At 38.3% G+C, this 21330-nt stretch overlaps 1 long non-coding RNA gene across 1 annotated transcript; it reads left to right on the plus strand.

Annotated features, from left to right (window-relative positions):
- The first annotated feature begins 16779 nt into the window (after positions 1-16779).
- On the plus strand, positions 16780-19768 carry LOC310895910. The gene is made up of 3 exons (XR_014581046.1): positions 16780-16992; positions 17702-17772; positions 19149-19768. It is a non-coding gene; the product is annotated as an uncharacterized lncRNA (long non-coding RNA).
- Positions 19769-21330: the final 1562 nt, after the last annotated feature.

Genomic DNA, 21330 nt, shown 5'->3' on the forward strand with positions numbered 1-21330 from the left:
AGTTCTCTGTCTCAAATCAATCCTCAGCTTCCTGTGAGGCTTCCTGCTGGGAGTGAAAATCTTCATGCCTGTAAGATCACTTCTAAAGGATGGAGAGCCTACAGCCCTGCTTTTAGGCCAGGAATGATGCAAAGCCCATTCGGACTGTGCCTTACAGCTCCTGGGCTCCTTCATTTACCATATCAGTTTGTATATCTGAGGGGAGGGTGTCAAGAGGATGGAGCTGGTCTCTCTTCAGTTGTGCCCAGTGACACGATGAGAGGCAATGGACAAGAGGCAGGTGAGGAAGCTGTTTCCCAGAAGGGAACAGGAGGACCTTCATTTTGTGCAGGTGGTTCTCCTAGGTGCAACTGAGATGCTGGCCACTCATCTCATGCTCACTCCATATCCAGTCCAGATCTGGCTGCCAAGCCCTTGCTGTTGTAGGAGTCAGGATGTCAGTCCATAGAGGAAGGCTGCCTTCAGAGAAGAAAGCTGCTAAGTTAACCAAGGAGGTACCTGACCCATAGCAGCCTTTTCTTCAAAGAAAGCAAAGCTCTTGACAGTCAACTAGTCAGCATTATCTTGCTTTTGAGTGGTGCCCTGGCTGCTGTCCTTGTGATAGAGATTGAAAACCAACAACAAAAGGGACATTTCTTGATCATTTTTAGAAATAAACTCACAGTTTAGAATCATTACTTTTTTTTTCTTTTTCCCCTTTTCCTTCCCCCTTTTTTCTTTTTCTTTTTTCTTTTTTTCTTCTTTTTTCTTCTTTTTTCTTTTACTTTTTTCCCTTTTTTTTTTTTCTTTTTTTTTTTTTTTCTGTCCTGGGTTACCTTTGAGTTCACCAGATTCTTTCAAAGTCTGTTTCTGGCAAAAAGTTTGAATTGAAGTGTAGGCAAGCAAGTTGTCAAAGGGATGTCTTGCATATTTAGTTTGTAGCAAAATTAATGAGGGAACAATATATGATGTTTTCATATCACTGCTGATATACAAATTGTTTTGCGTATGTCTGCTAATATTTCATACAAATCACTTTGTATGAAATTATTAATGCTCAGAAATCATGACCGTTAAAAGTATCAGTGGTTGTAGTAAGTACAACAGTGGTTTTTCTAAGAAAGCAGAGGCTTGCACGCTTAGTAATGGCCATTGCACAGTTTGGTCAGGACTCTCTTCCCCTGAGCTCAGGTGCTCTATGCATATCTCCCAGCTGCAGCTTTGCTCTGCTTACACCAGATCAGGTGCTGGACCTCTCCGGCTGGCATCCTGGCTCTGCAGAGGTTTTCTTATCTCCAGGAAAGGTCCCCACCCACTCCTTCAGTTTCACAGTATCCTTTTTTGTACTCCACTTATTTATATACAACACTCTTTCATTTCCAGCAGTTGTTAACCATTTATTGTGGTTTAGCATCATGATTTCACTGTTTCCTCCTTAATTCTCAAGTCTAAGATTTGACATTTTGTTAGTTAATGTCATGTCCAACACCTTTTACCCAAGTTGTTGGAGCATTCCCTTTTGTGGTTCTCCACACAAATTTTACTCAGATCCCATCTGTCCAAAACGTAACTTCTCAGTTCTTTCTGGGTTATCACTCCAACCATGCCAATGCTTCCTATTTCCACCCTTCAGTAAAGTGTGCGCCTTATTGCCTTTGAGATCCTTCACAATTGTCACTGCTGAGTCAGTCTTGCATCTCCCATCCTCTTTGTTTTGCTTTCTTCATTCCCTTCACTTGTGTTTCAGCCACCTGTGTGTTTTCCATGCCTTCTTACACCATGAAGAACAATGAACTTCTTACATCCATCTCAGAGTGGATCCTCAAGGCTGCATCTCAAACTTTGTGTTCTAACATCTTCTGTAATACTAATCAAAAGGCTTTAGAACCAACACTGAAGGAAGGGCAATTTGAAATTTACTGTGAACTAACAAGGGAGGATGCAATATTGTTGTCTTTTTATTTTGACTCCCACTGACACCACCTCAGAAGGAAGTCTCTTTGTTAAAAAGACCGTCTCCATCACACATCTGGACAACACCTAGCACACTGCAGGTGCCAATGGAACATAATAACAACAATAATAATAACCTCTACCCAGAAAACCTCATTAAGAACGTCAGGTATCCCTAGAGTTAGGTATTGATCCATGTAAAGAATTGCTGTGTCATGCACTTACATGAAAGGCCAGATTTAAATCCTCCAAAAAGCCACAGAAGAGCTCACATTACATTTCCACAAAGAAGCTTGATTAAATGTGAATTTAGTTCAAGGTCTGAAGTGTACATATTTAAAACACCAGAGGATATTTTAATCAAACCTTGGACCCTTTTGCATGTTTGAATCTATGTTTTTTGTTAGGTGCTATTGACACAGATTGTTCACTGATGCATTGTGATTTAATGCCATGTGACCATAATCCTTGCATGCAAATGTTTAATTACAAAGTGTATTTGAGTTTTTTAGAGGACTTAACACATTTCCTCCACTTCTTTCTCTATTTAGATTGCATTCTAAAAGCCACAAACCTTTCATTTTTTTATTTTTTCATTCAAGTTATGTCAGAAGATGTAATAATTTACAAGCTATTCAGCTTTTGGATTAAAACAGGTAATTGTTTCTAAAATATTACAGCTTTAAGTCCATAGCAACTTCAAACATTTCAATGTTTGCTTCAAGGCATGAGGAGACAGTGACACAGCTCATTTCCTCTGCTGAGCTCTCTTTGCTGCCTTGTACAACACTTATTTCAAAGCACACCACAGCTTAGAACTGTCGTGATCCCCATTAATATAAAATCATTGACCTCTGCTCCCGCTGGTGAGACTAAATTACATTCTGCTGCTCAGCAGCAGCCGCACATGGGGCCAGCTCTTTTAGTCATGGCCAGGTGCCTTGATGTCAGTGCAGCCCCTCCTACGCGCAGGGTTTTTTCCTTTAATGAGGATTATGCACCTTCAAAGATTGAGGAAACCCACCCCCAGGATGGCAGCATTTCTAATGGCGTCTGCTCTTATTGCAGACAGTAACTCACTGTTGCAGGAAGCTGTGGAGATCCACTCCATTTTCACACACACACACACACCCCGTGAAGGACTGGGAGAGATGATGCTTTGGTAGCTGTGTTCTCCCTCTACCAGTACAAGCCCAGGACACTGTAAGCAGTAATATCACATTTTTATGAAGCCCTGTGTGCTATGGTAAAACAGTATCCCCTATCACGTCAAAACGCAGGCGGGATTCCTTTCCCCTCCTCTCTCCCTCTTGTTCATGCTACACAAAAACAAAGTGTACCTAGCATAGTTTTATAGTCTGAACATTATTGCCTTTTTGAAAAGAAAAGAAAAAAAAAAAAGAAAAAATATTTTATAAGACCGATAGGGATTGAAACAGTTTGAGTGTGGTCAGCTTTTCTCACTGTGTGGTCTTTCTTGCTCTTTTTCCCCTGACCCTTTTCACCCACCCCACCCCATGAGACACTGCTTTGTGAGCCATTGTACACTTTTGCCTGTGAGCTCTGTACACTGCAAATGGGTCTGAGCAGCAAGTTTTTATACCAAATCTTCCTAAACATGGGGGTGTTCAAAAAGGAGTAGTTTTATGTCTTGCAATGAGGTACATACTCTTCAACTTTGACACCCACCAGACAGACTGGATTCCCAATAATAATGTCTGGAATAATGTTTGAATAGTCACTGAAAAATACCCAGCAGTCATTTTGGGTCCAGTCCCACTAAATGTTTTTCATCACATTAAGCTTCTGATGTCAAAGCGAATTATCAGTGCTCAGCTCTTTCCCGCTGGGAGTCAAATTCTTATACATCTTATCATATGAGAGCAAGTAACAGAAGAATTTGATACAAAAATTTTTTATACAAGAAAACCAGAACATGTTTTATGGACTGTGTACACATGTAACTTTCTTTTGTCATAAAGTATCTCAGTGTTAAGAACTTTGACAGCATTGTAAACATTGATAACGAACACTATTTTTTCATACTTAGGTTATTGCATGATTTTATTTTAATTTTGAAATTAATTTAAATCTGACAGTATTTATTATTTCTGGAGGGTTTGTGGAGTTTTGCATGCCCAGTACAAGGTGATCGCCTAAAATAACAGTAAGTGTTGTTGACTGTACTAGCCACATGGTGTATGTTCTTCATTGTGTTCTCCCGTGCTCTGAGCAAAAGTTAATGCTGACCAAAAATGATCAGAAAAGCTGAAGATTTTGAAATTTCTTGTTGTTATATGCCCGTAGTTGAACTGAAGCTAAGTGTTTGTAATGCAAAAGAACAATTCCTTGCTTTTCTTTTGTGTGCACGTGTGAGAGGGGGAGGAAGAGGTTTTTAATTGTGTTTTGTTCTTTATGAAAGGTAACATCTGGATTAACAACTTGCTTCTGAAAGCTGATACCCAAACAGGGTGCTTTCTTTACTGAGAGATGTCCTAACCCCAGTCACACGACTGCTAATTTGGCTTTTCTCTTAATCTCCACAGAACTTGCTGAACAGAAGCAAAACTATGTGCATGCTAATGGCTTACTTTCTACATGCTCCCCTCTCTCCCTCAGAGTGTCTGGTGTGCAAAGCTGAGCTGGAACAAAGATACACTAATTATTCTCCATTAATTTGTCTGCTTGAATGGTCCTAAATACCAGAGTGATTAATTAGCGCAAGGCAGCCAGGGCAGGATGTCACACCCTTCTCTGCGTTTAAGTGTCGGCAAGGTTGTGCTCAAGTGTTGACAACAGCATATCTTTAATTTTCTCCGAGAAGAAAAGTTTAGTCACTACAATTAATTTGAGCTTGGCTAGCTTGCAGGAATAAATGTAACGTAGAATAGTATTACTGCTGCTTAGGCAATTTTTTTCATCCTTAGGGTACGTTAAAACTTTTTGGCAACTCAGTTATTAAATATTGTTTTTCTATAATTGTTTCAATTTGGTTTAATTACTTCTGTGCATTTTGCAGTTAAAAAGTGGATCATAAAACAGAAATTATTATCTTTAATGACTTGAGATGGGGTATACATGAATGGCTAGATATGATAGATGAAGTAAAGAGAGACGCGTAATGTCAGTTCAGGTTTTGAATCATATAAATTCAGTGCTTTTTCATGGTGACTTGTCTAAAAATGTATGTCAATGTCATTTAAAAATTGCAGTACTTCAAGTAAATTAAGCAAAATACTTGAAATTAAAATATACCTAGTCCAGTAACATTTCACATGGGATCAGCACTTGCTTTGCCTGTCTGTTTTCATATGCAGCTGTTAAAAGAATAGTTAACTATATGGTTTTATAAAATTAGTCCCATAATCATGTTAAGATTTATATGTACACATTTGTGGACTGTATATAAGAATTGCTTTTTTTTAGCAAGTACAGTACGGAAAATTAAATTATCAGTTTTCGTAGCACTGGTAGTTGTAAAACCTACTGCATTTGCCACTCCTTGTGTTTTGTTTTGAATTTTTTTAACCACTTCTTGGAGCCTAATTTTTTCCTCAGGGGAAAGTGTATAAACGCAAAAGAGGCCCTAGACATTAGACTATGCCTGTGACCTTTTAGCAGCTACCCTCAGATAAACCCCTGAAGGGACCATAGCAGAAGCTACAGAGAGAGTTTCATCTCTCCTTGCATTGTTAGTTGTTATTGTTCTCCTTGTCAATTAATTCCCCATAACAAATGTTTGACTATGTTGTGGCTGATCCAAGAAGCTTCAATGTATGTTACTTTCCATCAAAAACAACTCTTTCTCTTGGTCATTCATCACTGTATTTTGATCATTAGTGCATGTTTTACTTCATAAGTGATTTTTTTATTCTGGTATATAAGAGCACAGAAGTTCTCATGTTACGATGAGAGTTTGGGGAAGGGTTAAACTAAATGAGGAGCATTTATTAGCTGCTTAAATTGATAGAGCCTACGTATACCAGGTTTTCCAAACAGATGTTAAGTACTAGGATGCAGATTGTAACATTCAGCCATGATTAAGTCAGGTAGGGCACCCACATGCAAGCAACTCCAGACAATTCTGACAAAAGCTACCGGTTGCTGGCTCCATCTAAGGTCAATAAAAATAAGTAGACACAATAGACTATTCATATGAACTCAAGGCCTTGGCTGTGAAGTACAGACAACAGAATCTTACAAATATATATATATGTATATATATATATACACTAAAGAACAGGTCATTAAGAAATACCATCCCTTTTCTTTGTCAAGATTTTCTGCTGCTTGCTGTGTTGCTTAAGTAGGACTTTCTTACATCAGAAATCTGTGGTTGCTCACTCTCTTCTCTGATCAGTGTTGAGAAAATGGTCCTGAGAAAATGATGCTGAGAAAATCTTATCCCCTATCCATGATGTTCTTTTAGTTCCTTTGTCCTAAAAATAATTAACTAAATTTTAGTCCTTAGATTCTTGCTGACACATAGTGACTTGCTAAGCTTGTCTTCTTTCTGCCCTGTGATCTCATTCTAAAACCATCACTTGCCCAAGTAGCTACTTGGAATTTACCAACAGCCTGTCTGTACAAATCAGCATATTGTATGCATGGCATCTATGGCTTCCTATAAGACAGCTCTGTAATGAATATACTTCATAGAATCATAAAATCATTAAGACCTCCAAGATCCTCTGGTCCAACCATCCCCCTACCACCAATAACACTCACTAAACACTATACCTAAGCACCACATCAAACCTTTCCTTAAATACTGCCAGGGATGGAGACTCCACCACCTCCCTGGAAAACTTCAAGTCAAAATATCTAGACAGAATATTAGGAAAAGAGAAAGTCATCATAATTTCAAAATTTTGTGTGGTTGGTTTGACCAGGGAACTGGGATCCAACTATTCAAATATGCTCCCTGCTCTTATGAGTATTAACTTTTGAAGTCTCTCCCAACAGTTTTTTTGTAGGCAGTGTTCTTCACTCTCTCCTACTTAATCAAAACACTAGCATCCATCAAGCTGTTGTGAAAATGAATGAGCTGCTTTGCTGGAGAATCAATTCTGTGTACTATTACAGGACTATGCTTGTTGGTAGTGATCCAATTTAGATTTCCTTAAAGTTGCTACCTCGGCAGCTAGTCCCATTGCTCTCAACGGGACCAAAATAATAAGTCAGAAGTTATTGTCTTCTAATGCTGTTACAAAACTTCAAATGACTAAAACATAAGAGGAAAGGTCAACAGCACGTATCTTGCATCATTGATGGCTGGTGGCTCTAAAATTGTATCTGATAGAGGAGAAAGCAGTTATCAAATGTAACAATATTTTTTGTTAATTTCTGCCTTCAGGTGGTACATTCATGACTGTCTTCTTGCCATCATTTTCAAACAGCAGCTATAAGTCCACTATACTTTTTCCAACATACTAAAAAATAAGGAATGTATCAAAGAACCTTCTTTATAACATTGATATTAAAAGAAATCTGTGATATATTTGGTGCACTGGAAGCATTATTTTAAAGTGAAAAAGTTACTCCTTTAATTTTGAAAGGCCAGTACTAGTGTCAGCTTATCTGCTATGTCACTGCTGGTCAAATGAGTCCTCCCTGCATGGTGAGAGCAGATCTAACTTGTATAGGTGGCGTGTTAGCAGAACCATGCTAGCTGTCGCACTTCTTTCTTTCACCCTTGTGTTACGTTTTCACACATAAAATCTCCCTTCCTCCATGTGTCAACTAAATGGAAAGTCCATTCTACACAGAAAAGTATGGGATTGACTTCAGAGATGTCTCACATGTAGATGGTACAGAATCTCGCTAATAATATTTCCTTTGTAACTAACATTTTTTAAGTTGGTTCTTTCCTTATCCCTTAGCAATAAATCTTAATTATTTGCTGGAGACTGTGGTAAATGAAAGGCAAAATGCAGCTGTTGTTCTTAAGAATATCTGAAGTGCATCCTATTATTTGACTGATTATAAAGCCCTAGACTTCTGTAGTGTAGCAAAGTATTAATATGAAACATGGGCAAAACAGTTTAGTCCTTCAGTTTACAAATCATCTACCAATAAGGAACACCTAAATATGAGGCAGAATTCCAGTGCGAATTGGCATAGCTTCATTGACTGCAGAGAAACTACATTGATTAGCTATACCTGTTGAGTCCACACCTGCATGAGATCTCTATTTATCACAGCAGGAAGTTTTTGTGTGTATGTATTTCAGTTGAGCAAGCTCTGGGGGCTAGAGAAATAACCGCAGTTATCTCTTTTGTCTTGTTCAAAGCCAGGCTCAGTGGCTACTTGGAACTGGCAGGTCCAGCTGGACTTCCCTCAAAATTAGGGGTTGAGCATAGTTTCTTTACTTGCAACATCTCCATTAAACTGCTGTCACCAGTTTTCACTGAAAACCCTAGCTAGGGAGTCAGGTCCCTTTTGTGCTAAACTCAGACAAATTTGAAAAGAGGCCTTACAGCAAGCATTTCAAGTTTAGAAGGCAATCAGACCGTGTTGCATATAAGCAATGAAAAAAAAAAAAAATCAGCTTTTCTTTTAATTCCTAAATATTTTGCTGATAACTGAAAGACCAGCATTCAGAAGCCATCCTGTCTTCTTTGTAGCAAGCATCATCTTTCTAAACAAATGTTAAACTTCATGCTATAAGTGTGTGGAATTGTGTAAGCTCAATAGCTCAAGACATCACCTTTCAAGGTGCTGAACATCTCTGTAAGAAATTCTATTGCTGCCCATAGAAATTGCAGGTTCTTATCCCGTTATAGAATACAAGATGTCTTAATGTGGATTTGGCAATTAATCCAATCCCTTCCTTTCATGAAATTCACATTTTTTCATTCATATCATCTTAAATTTGAGCAAGTTGTAGTCTTTTAAATGATGTCATCACCATCTGCTCCCCCATTTACCTGCTACCCACTGCTTATGAATATTTTTCTTCTGATAATGTGTGAAAGATGGAAAATATTTACAGTCCTATTTGTAGAACGGAGCCTGAGGTGTTCTTAGCTTTATCAGAACAACAGGTGTATTTCTGAACAATTAGGCCAAATAAAATGGCCTAGTAAAAACACTATACTAACAAGCTGTGAGACGCTAGAGGGACACAGGAAAAAACGTATTATCCTGGACTTCTGAATATTTGATGCCATCATTTCTGAAGTGTAGAAGTGCAATAGCCTTGAAAACTTTCCTGTCAATAGAAAGCATTTGGATGGGTTCTTGGTCCGAGAGCTTCGTCTCTCACAGAGAAAAGGTGATTTTGAAAATATATTAGCCTTTCTGATTACAACATATACTCATGCAAAGGAGACGGAGATCTATCCCTTTTCCATCATGTTATTTATGACATCCACATATCACAAAAGTAATTTGGACAGGATTTGATTCTCATGCAAGGTTACATTAGAGAAATAGTAAAAAATCTATCTAGTTACTGTTACCTATTTGCAATCCTTTTATCTTCCTTTGTCACAAGACAATCCTAAATAGATATGACTGTATGAAATATAAATCACTAAAATAGGAGGATTTTATGTATTTTTTAAAAATTCCAATAAGTAATAGGAATTTGCAAAACAGGTGATTATTTTTCTCAAGAAATTGGTGCATATGACAATTCAAAGATGTAATTAGGAAAATTACTTTTAATATTGATGCAGAATCTGAGTGCAGGGAAGATCATCCAAGTTTCTGGGATCATAATGGAGAATGTATACAGAGGAAAGCAGAATACTTACATAAACAGGTCAATGATGCAGCAGACATGAAGCACAGCATGAACTCCTGGCAACATGTGGCTTTGAACACAGTGTTAGTCCCCTTCCCTTCAAAAGGGAAATTCACTTGTGATTATGATCTGACTAAATATCTCTGCTGGCTCTTGGCCTCACATAGGATTGTAGCGTTGGGCTGAACCATGTGAACATGGCCATACCTTCTCACACGTGAACATGCTCCAGCACACAGACACATAGACAGAAGGGAGGAGAAGACTGCAGCATCCAGAGGACATCAGGGTCTGCTTCAAATCCTGCCAAAATTGGCAACATTCTTCCAATTGGTATTTGTAGGCTGTCAGTCCCAGTATGGGCTGTCACTTCTGAACACTTACTCACAAAGTGCTTTCAGAAATATGTTTACAGAAGAACCTCATTCTGACTTTCATATTAGTGTAAATTAGTGGGAGCACTTTCCTTGGAAGTGCTCTTGGAAGCCATTTTGGAAAGCTCTTATTATTTACTTGCTACTGTAAATTAATCATGAATGTTTGTATATTATTCACAAACCTAAAACTCAAACAAATCCTCTCCTCCCCCATCTCTCCATGTTTATGTATTTTCCACAGTCAGCTACACTGACCAAAAATAAGATCTGGGACATAGTCTTACATATACATTACCACATAAAGGAATAGGTGGACATTGCTCTAATCTGGGCACAGTTTTGCCACTCAGTTAATGAGAGGTATTTCACTCTATCTTCACAAACATGATAGCAATCCCATAGTTATGGAAGGATAGAAGTTTGAACATGGGTAAGTGAGTCACTTTGTATTCACAGCCTTGCTAACTTGTTTTTGTGTTGTGCTCATCTGCCACACTGTTAGAGGATCAAATGTAGGCACAAATTTAAAAAGTAAATACTTGTACAGGTGGCTTTGACAATATGACAGAGGGTAGGTTTTTTGTCAGATTGAACCAAAATCCTGAGAGCAAACTTTTAGTAAGAATATGAACATATTCTGCTGCATATCCAAGCCACTCAAGTAGTGTGATGCAAGATCATACCGCTAAAAATGAATACTCTGGTTCTGAGTCAAAGGAAAAAAAAAAGGGGGGGGGGGGGGGGGGGGGGAGAGATTGTTACACAGAAAAGTCAACCTAAAAGATTGTGGAGTTTTTAAAATTTGAGGTTTACTTTAACAAGGTAAATTGCCCAGGAAGAAGAGAGAGTGTGCACTGCATTGTTCTGACAAAAGTTCCCATGGAAGTAAGGCAGTTACCAGATGAGAAACCAAACAGAAATGTTCAATAAAACATGTGTGCATCTGCACAATAGAGTAGTCCTTATATTTTACATTGAGCTACCTCAGGGTCATGGAAGGTGTTTTATTAGCACAGTCAACAATAATAGCATGATTTTTATTAGTAGGAAAATATAGAGTGAGAGACTACTAATTATTTTTCAGCCTGAGGGGCATTTTTCCTGAAATGACTGTTAATTTGATCATTGTCGTGCAGTTCACAGATTTACATGAACTTATTTCAGCGCGATACATGGTTAAGAACTAGACTAAAATTGTTGCTTTATTAATGGTTTTCAACGAATGTATTAGAAAGTGCTAACCGTGTGAGTATAGGGATGATATTGATAGTACTCAGAAGGTTGAATCTTTTTGGGAGCAGCTAGCCTGAAGCCTTTTACATGTGATATTTTTTGAACATGCAGTGAGATATTAAGCCTACAAGAATAAAATAAAATTCCAGTGAAATGAGAAATTTTTGGTGTTGTCTTTGTTGGTGTTGTGTAGTGGTTTTGTTAGAGGCATTTTATTTATTTATTTATTTATTTATTTCTTTAAACTGATCTGGCAGTTCTAAGAGTCAGTTTTTCGGGTAATTATTTAATCAATGCATACTGCTTAGATGTTTATGTATATATGTACGTATGTATAAAAATAAACACACTCTTAATGAATCTTCTGCTAGAAGTGGAAAAAAATCCTGGGAATACATTCAAGGTTTTAGCATTTTAAAATATGCCGGCATTTTTCTTACCTCAGCTGTCTCCTTTTCTTTTCAGCCCATATACACACACTTTCAGTCCTGAGGAGAGTCATATATGTGATCTGAAAAGCCTTTAGCTCAGATTAAGAGAAACGAAAAGGAACAGAGACAGAGTCTCTGCAAGGACAAATAGTTTGCATTTTCTATTTCCTTTGTCAAATATTGCCTTCACTTTTCCTGAAAAAAATGGTAGCTTCCCTTGCTGATGGGGACATTTTTAGTGTCATTTTCAGTGTAAAACTTTAGAGTACAGCTATCAGCCCCAATTACTGCATGCCACCATGCAGTATGCAAACTGGCAGTATGTGTGGCACAGCTGTATCTTTCATGTGGCTCCAGACTCCAGTATGTGGTACAAGTACTCTCACAGAGTGACAGGAACATTATATGAGTTGCAATCTGGATGGTTTAAGCTTTTTTTATTATGTTTATTGCCAGCTATGGCAAAAATGGTAGAAGAAACTCCCAGACTGAGACAGCAAGATGTCCCAGTGAGCGGTCAGAGTGTTTCCCTGCCTTCCTCTCCAAGGACATGTGTGTTCAGAGAGTATTTGCCTTCCCTGAAATGGGACAGTACTGGCAGCAGCATTCCCCAGACAGAGATTAATACAGCCTGCAATGTTCATATTCTTTTCCTAAGCGTTTATTGACTTGTTGTTCAGACTGAGTTAGGGGGAACATTTAGCTATTTTGCTTTAGGAGCAAGGTGTAATGTGAAGTTTTGCCTCCCCTAATGCTCTAGATTTCTAATTGCTCTCCCTCCAACACACACTAGATCTCTTTAGTTGGCGTAGATAACCACTTTCTTTTGAGGTCCCAGCTTTGGTCCTTCCTGCCTCTCATTGCTCTTTGCTCACCACTGGATCCAAACGTAACTTTTTCTTCCTTGTGGTTCAGGAACACTTATCAGTAGCAAGAGATACAAGTACTTTATGTGCCATTTTCTGTCTAGATTTGATGAAGAAGAGGAACACAATTGGGCAAAGTTACGTTTTTCAAATTTTCAAACAGGAAATATTTCACAGAGACAATTATGTTTTTAAACAATACTGTGTAACTAGGAGTTCCTATAAATTATTTTAACTGGATTCAGTTGAGATCCTTGAGGTTTTACAGTTTATTGTGACAATAATGGTCAGGTCTCAGGGTCCAATGCACTGACGTCAGAAACCTGCCCTAAGCCTCTGTTGGGAAATGCAAGTAGAAAGAGAGACAAAGGATAAACTCTCATACTTTTGTTGTGGGAGCAAATAACACAGGGATCCATGCAATCAAAGGACAGCACGATAGGACAAACCTGCTGGGATAACACAAGGAAGCAGCACCCTTCTTATCAGTTCTTGACCCTTATCACCACCTTTAATTTGCTGTGGGTCTTAACTGATGAAGAATTAGGGTGATAAAACAAGATTCAAAGTTGCCTCTCTGCCCTAAACTTTGCTTTTTCTGCCCTAAACTTACCTTTGTCACCAATGAAAATTTTAGTTTGCTAGTTCTAGGGGTTTATTGTGGGCACCTAAAGTTATCTGCATTTCATACATTTTGCCTTTTGGCCACTGATGCTTTAACCATGAGACTGAGATAGGACATCCTTCACAGGTCCCTTTTTGCTGAGAGAATTCAGGCTGTTGGTCAGAATGGCTGTGATGATTGTGCTTTAATATCCATTTTGTTCATGATAGAAATTATCTCAGTCATGCTGTAATGGAAATTGTCCTGAGTCAAGCTATTAAATCTATTTAAACAAAAAATAGCAAGAAAGCTAGGAGAGAAACAGACACAATCAGGCGTAACTAGGAATGGATGAATCTTTATTTCTTGTGTTACGGTCATTCTCTAAGGACTGTCTACAAGGTACCAATAGATCCTGACAAGCAGCTCCATACCCTAGACTGTGAACTATCCTATCACATATAGTAGCCATTGTTATTATAGGATCTTCTCTGGATTTTCTCTGAAATGTAAGACCTAAATAGCAAGGTCCCATCTGAATCTTTCAGATGCACCTTTTTCTAAGAGACTTTACTTCAGATAAATTAGATTTCCTGGGATTTGAACTGCATCATTTTTACAAGTGTTATCACCACAAAATTGTGATACACTAATAAATATTTCATTTTTAGTAACTTCCTAGTCTATTTTATGTATATGGAAAAAACCTAAAGCTCCTTTTTCAAGAAAAAATAGTCTATTTTCTTTTTAACTCTTGTATTTAATTTTTATTGGTCTCTTCAAAGCTTTTGAAAGAAACATAAAACTAATGACTGGATATTGGTAAAAACAAATATATTTATTTAATCTAAATGGAAACTGAAGATCCTTTATCCCAATCACTATATCCCTTCCGCTGTGTTTGAAACTGAAACATTTTAAAATCAAATAAATAAACTTCAGAGTTGCATCACACAGAGTTGAAGCAAGCCTTAATACTGTAAGATTGATATATATTTTCATGCTGTCCATAGCTTAAAAATTTCTCTGTAACTTTTTCTTCAAGCACCCTTTATTTTTAACATACACAAAAGTTGAGGGAAATTAAATGAAATTAATGTTTATAATAGGTCTTCCTGTTTCCAAAACCCATGGAAAACAGAAAATGTTAACTGAAAATCCTACTGCCTGAAACTGAAAAGAAGAAGTGTAATAAACATGGTGAAAGTTTGTCTGATTTTTTTTTATTATGTTTTTCTGATACGGGAAATGAAGAAGCACAGCTAACTAAGCAAAAAGGCACTCTTCATTCAACTCTACTTTGATTTTTTCAGTAATTGTTTTCACATTAAAATAACATAAGACATAGTCCTACTGTAAGGTCTGTAATTTTGTGATATATTTCCACATTATAGCAAAAATGGCTCTGGAGTATTATGGTGGAATTATGAACAGAAGTGTAGGATATATCTGATAGGTCTGACCCTGTGAAACTGCTGGACATTTCAACCATTTCTACTTTGCAAATGATGTCTGCAGCCTGAATACTGTAGATTTAATTGGAAGTGAACTGATAAATTTTTGAGGAGAAAATAAACGTGGCTAATCAAAAATGTTAAAACTGAGCAGACGTGAGGCTGGGAAAGACTGTTTTTAAACAGAAATCTCTTTGCTAGAAGCTCAATAACATCTAAAAACATGGGACAACTTCAAGAAACTAAACAAGAAGGAAATGATTATACAAGAATCAAAATAATATTGTTGTTTAGATGTTCTTTAAAGTTGTGAATAGCTACCTTTGCTTTAAAATTCATATTTCTGAACTTTGAAAAAGGTTCTTGAAGACAAGTTGGTGCTGTTTTTCTCCCTTCAAAGCCATATGGTTGAGAGAATTAAGCACTGTCCTGGGAATCAGGACTTTGTCACTCCTCCTCTCATCTTTACTGCTGATGGGTCTTAATACTTTCTACTTCTTTAAACTTTGGAAATGCTATTTAATTATGCTATGCAACAACCCAGTTTGCAAACATTAATTAAGCCTCATAGCTCCCTTGTGGTCTGAGACAGGTAAAATACCATTAGTCTCAGATAATAGGGAAAATAAGGCTCAGAGGGGTTAAGTGGCATGCCCAAAGTCACAGAAGCAGTAGTATTTGGATCAGGACTATAATTCAAACTGTCTCTTAATCTACAATGACTCTCAAGCAAGGCCCATGTAGCAGTGTGAGTTTCTTGAGTTAAAAAGCACGAAACAAGTATTTTAAATGTTCTGAAAATTCAGTACCTTTAAGTTGAAGTTACCTCTAAGCAAGCATTCAGCTGAGCCTTACTGATTAATGAACAACCAGAAGCCACCACAATACTGGGGAAAATAAGCTGAGGATGCAAACAGTGTCTTCTTAAAGAAGTTTCTGGGGCAGGGGGGTTGGGTACAATTATGTAGAGGGCATCACCAGGGGGGTATACTGCAGGGCTGTTGTTTTGGAGCATGGACCCAAAGGAAGCAGCAGAAAGGTTTGCTGCTTATCTCCATGCAACTCAGAAGTGATCTTCCCTGTCTGAGAGGGGACAGGGAAGGGTTTCCATCCTGTCAGCTAACCCAGGTGACACAGAAAGGTAGAAGAGGCTGTTGGGGGAGGAAGCTGATGACTGCTGCACTCCTGTCCTGTGTAGGTCACCACGGGCATAATGAGGGGGCCCCATCTGTGGAGGAGCTTTGCTGTCTACCCGCCCCTTAGAGATGAGCCCCAGCTGCACCTGGTCTCCATGCCAATCACTCCTGACAGAGAGCCAAAACCAAGAACTGACACAGCAGAATTGTAAGCTTTGTCTGGGACTCTAGAAACAAAGGAAGGATATCCAGTGTTCACAGTAACATTAACATCAGCTATGAAGAGCAGGCAAAGATCTCAAACAGCACAATGACCAGTATATTTATCCAGGATTAAGTACCAACCTCTCTTCAAGCACTGCTACATACTCCAGTGGCCACAAGAGAGCATTCTGGAAATAGGTAAAGAAACCCTGGTAAGACACCTAACTACTTTCCCACATACCATCTCCAAACATTGGCACATACCCTTAAGGTAAGAATATATAAGAAGGAATAGTACTGTTGTTATTTCCATACAAACTGTTAAATAAAATCTTTTCTGTAGTTCATAAACACAGGTGAAGTTTTTATTCAATGCATTTTCTATGTAGAGTCTACTTCTGCCTGCATTCAGGCAACCAGTTCACAAAGTGTGCAGGGCCCATGCCTTGTTAACATCCTGCCCAGCTACCTTGTGCTGGGACAGAAGGCGTTGAAGTGGGCTCACTCCCCCTCTGTTCATCTTCCTTCCCGTGCTCATGACCTAGGTCTTTACCAGATCTGTGATGCCTATAACAGATTTCTGAACTGCAGCCTATAATTCTCCGGATGCTCTTCTTCATTAGCCAAAGTCAAATCTGTGGAGTTAAAGATGAAGATATGGATAACCTTGTCAGTGGCAGCCATCTGAGGTCCCACTTAAAGTTAGGAGACAAGATGACATGTCAGAATGTGGTAGACAGTTTCAAAAATACTTACAAGCAGATTAAAGCAAGTGAAGATATTATTGTCTGGATCAGTTCCTCTGATTTTCCCTTTGCCTAATTTCAGTGCCTTCAGGACATTCTGGCAGATCAGCTTAGCAGAGATATCTCAAATGTCACAGGGAACTCCTCAAATACCTTGTCTTCCAGATGTCATGAAAAATACAGAATCGTTTGTGACGTACTATAACAGTTAATATGAGATTACCTCTCCAGAGGAACTGAAAGACTTGGACCTTCATATGTGAGTCCATTATATATGCATTTTGTTGTTTTTTTTTTCCCATCAGTACCCATAATATGTCTGCCCTTGGAAAAGCTGATCAGGATCCAGTGCTGTCATTCTGATGGCTACACTTTATGCTAAGTACTTGTACAAGTCTAATCCAAATGGAAGCCATTCCATTATGAATTTGAACAGGAGTACTTGGTGCCTCTTCAAGTGATGATATTTGTTCCCACTGAAACCCTTAGCACTACCTCTCAGCTTGATTACAGTTCCTCTGACCACACCTCACTGCATTTCCTGGGATATGGGCACGTTATATTTATGCCAAGCTACAGAGAAAAAATTCTTGAAATGAGTAACAACCCCCCCCCCCCTTTTTTTTTTCTTTTTTCCCTTTCCTTCTTTTGCCAGCAGGCTCTGGCTAGCTGCTTAGTTTTCCATCATCTTTCAATAGATGTTATTGTCCTGGTTCCTATACTACCAGCCAAGAGACTGTAATAACCACAAGGAATTCCTCAAATATTTAGACCTCCAGATAATTCCTCCTTCCATCACTCATATAATGTCTTTTCTAAAGTTGTCCTTGAACCACATCCGCAAGTACAGCTTAAAGCCTTCTCGTACTTTTGGAAATTAAAACTGTTTTTGTCCTATTTCTTTACCGACCAAGGCTAAACTTAATGTCCTGAATGCAATTAAGCATATTTTCTTTTCTCCTTGACAGTGTGGTATTAATCCAAGCCTCATTGAGACTAAGTCTATGACACAGTTGAGAAGTTTCTGCCAGTTTTGCAAGTGAGTTTCTGATTTTTACCTTCTGCGTTTTATCAAAGAAAGCCCTACTCTGCGTTGTTCAATTTGAACCAATATGATCTCCCTCCCTCTTTGAATAACAACCTTTAAAAATTTATAGGGCAGCAGCTTGGAGTTCACTAACTATACTAGAGACACATGAAATTGTAGTTCTGATGGAAGGTGTGAATTCTGAAAACATCAGAAATTTCAGAATAAAACTGGGAATTTCACTTAAAACCTCAGATAGTTTAATTCCCAGACTGAACTGGAGTGAAAGAAATGGCCACTAGAGCCAAGACAAGCCTTCTTATCACTTTGATATTTTTCTAGAAGCTGAAGAGCTTTCCTTGATACATAAAGAGTGAAAGAGTGGTGGAGCAGCCAGGGGAATATCTGGGGACCCCATTCATATGTTGTCATGAATCTTCATTTGACAGAAAAGAATATAATTCAAAATAAATGCTGAGGGCAGGATGAATTCCTATTTCGTGCTGAAGATACAATTTATAATTAGGGAAAGCTCTTTTCATTATTTTTTTTAGATGCAAAAACTAGTTTTCAAGGGGAAGATTAAAACTGTCTCTACATGCATTTATCTTTTCCATACATCATTCATTTAGCTTGGGTAGGTCAGAATGGATTTTGACATCTCCTTTCTCTCCACATTGCTTGCACTGTAGAAGTGGGTGATCCTGAAGGGAAAAAAAATAAAAGAAAAAAAAAGAAAGACACATGTGACACAGTTTAATTCAGTCATGGTCTTTTGCCTGGATTTTTCTACAGTGTCTGTCACAGGCACGGTATAACTGTCCACTTCCCTCTTACAATTTCGAATGTGTTTGCGTCTTATAGGTAGTCTTATATGAGAACTGTTCACCAGAACAGAGAACAGCCAACACCGTGTTTTGTGCAGCTTGGTTAAATCAAAATAAGGGCATCCTGGCAAACATTTGGTAGAGAGAGTGTAATAATTATTGGTTTGGTTTTCGTTAACCTCTTTTTGTTTAGTCAACATTAAGTCAATCCACCTGGAGCTTAATACTGTATGTTACTATAGTAACTTTACAGCCTATTTGATTGTGACAAAGGGCTTCATCTCGTCCATTTCATGCTCCTGTGTCGACCTACTCCCTCCCAGTGTTTTATTATATCTGTCTTTAAGAGTATCTGCAGGAGCCACAGCTGCTGTGCTTTTGTAGAAGAAAGCAGCTTTCACTGTGTGAAATACTCTGCTCTAAAAGGTCTTATGGGCTGATGGCATTATTGAATTTCAAAGCAAAGGCAAACAACATTAAATTGTTTAAAGCTAATATTCATGTTTTGCTGTACATCATGTTTTTTTTTGTTGTTGTTGTTGTTGTTTTTTTGTTTTTCAGAATGGAAGAGTATATAATCACTGGTTGATGCCCTTGAGAACAAAACCACAAAATAAAGCAATGTAGAATACAAAAAGACTTGAAAGTAATTCAGTTTTCAAAACAAAACAAAAAAAAAAATGTGTTTGAGGCTCGGGAAAAACATTAACTCCAAGAGCTGGAGTTAGCAGTTTGTAAAATGAAAAATTGGATAATGCTCTACACAGGAGCCAGATCCTTCTCTTTTAAACCACCATGGAGCTATTGATTTTAATGGCATTACTTCACATTTATACCAGTATAAGGCTGAGTAGTACATGACCCATGAGTGTAAAATGCTTAAGTCTCTCAAACTGTCGCCTGTTCATTTTACAATCTCGTTGTTATATAATACTATAACCAACCATGTGGATGATTGTAACAAGCCACTGCGCAGCTATTGTTTGGATGGCTAGTGCAACAGAACTCCTTCATTATATTGTTTGTTCCTGCTGTTGTTTAAATTTAGCTTGCTCTAGCGTCTGAACACAATTTATTCCTTACTGGAGCTCTTTTCCCCACTTCTCGCTACAGATGCTGGCCTTGTGTGCAAAAACACTTTCTAAATCTATTTTTGTTGAGTCCATTCAGATTTACTCTGTGTTCCTAATATTTATCCAAATGTTTCAAGAATAAAATACTTTCCCCATCCTAGTTTTTCAGTCCTTGCATGTTGTTCCGAATGTTTCTGAATAAAGCTCTGTGTATCTCTTTGTCACAAACACAAGGGTGATGCAGCGAGGCTCCTTACGAATTTCAGCAGAGTCCTGCTCCAGTTGTGTTAATTGTTGCACTGGGAGGGCAGCGAGTGCTGAATGCTGCCTTGTTAACTTGCTAAGCAGCTGGTCAGCAGGGTAGTTTGATTCCAGCAAGGCTCTTGACACCTCTGCCAAGGGTTATTGATACCTCACACACCCCAGCTGAGACAGATTGTTTTAGTCGTGCTTCATATCCATAGCACAGCCTGTAGTTAGGAAAAAAAGTGATTGACAGCTCACACCTCCTGGGCCCTTCTTACTACCAGACACAACATCTGCTATGCCCTGTGGAGCAGTGAACCAACACACACTGAGAGAACTGTTTCTAGCATTGTCAGGGTTGATTTTGTTTAACCCTTTCCGGACGCTCTCTGGAGATGCACATAGGGGTTTCTGTAATCCTTTGCACGTGCTTAAGAAGTGTGGAATATTTGACCAAATAAACAGCAGAGAAGATGGAGCTAGGGATGGCGAGGAAACCGTTTGGCTGTTGCTCTTCAGTAAGGTGATCAGCGTGTCCCGGATTGCAAAACAAAATCTTGTTTTTCCCATTGTTGCTGCATTTTGCTTGTTTACAAACAGCACTAGTTGTGATGGAAGTGGTGCAGCTCTGAAACATGGCCTATAATTTTCACGATGCAATTCCCTTGATGCACTGGGGAGGGAGGCTTAAGCACAATGCTAAGCAAGCCTGTTTGCTGACTGGATGTCTAGGTCACCCTACACACACCCTGGCTAAAGATTAGGTGATATCTACAGATACCATTTTGTAGCTTTTTAACAGATGCTACAAAGATAAAAGGTACTATTTGCTACTTTCAGAAAACTAGTCCATAACAGATTTGGTAACTGCACCATCCTCACAATAAATGATCACATTTGATTACAAAAATGGATCATTAAATATACATGTAACAAGATTTTGTAAACTGTCTTCAATATGTGAAAAAATATAATAAATGCTTTAAAGAGTCCAAAAAGAAAGCTGATGGCTTTAGGATACATCTGACATTTTTGAAGGACTGATTTGAATTCTAAGGATTGGTTTTAGGTTGCCCAAGGAAGATGTGGGTTCCTCAACACTGGAAGTGTTCAAGTCACATTGGATGGGGATTTGAACTACCTGATCTGGTGGAAGGTGTCCCTGCCCAGTGGGGCTGGATCTTTAATGGTCCCTTCCAACCCAAATCATTCTATGATGCTGTGACTTAGTTTTGGACAGTTTTATTTTTTATTTTTCCCATAAAAGAGCACCAGAAGTATTGTTGAAACCTATAAATGAATATTTCCATTAAACCTTATTTGCTTTCATCATATGTGTATAGTCAGTGAGACTTTCAAAGAAAATGCTGTGCAAAGCTACAGAAGCCATGTAGTAGTGGATCAAAAGGATGTTTTGGTCCTTT

Source organism: Anser anser (assembly GCF_964211835.1).
Source record: "Anser anser genome assembly, chromosome: 3".
In the NCBI taxonomy this organism is placed as follows: domain Eukaryota; kingdom Metazoa; phylum Chordata; class Aves; order Anseriformes; family Anatidae; genus Anser; species Anser anser.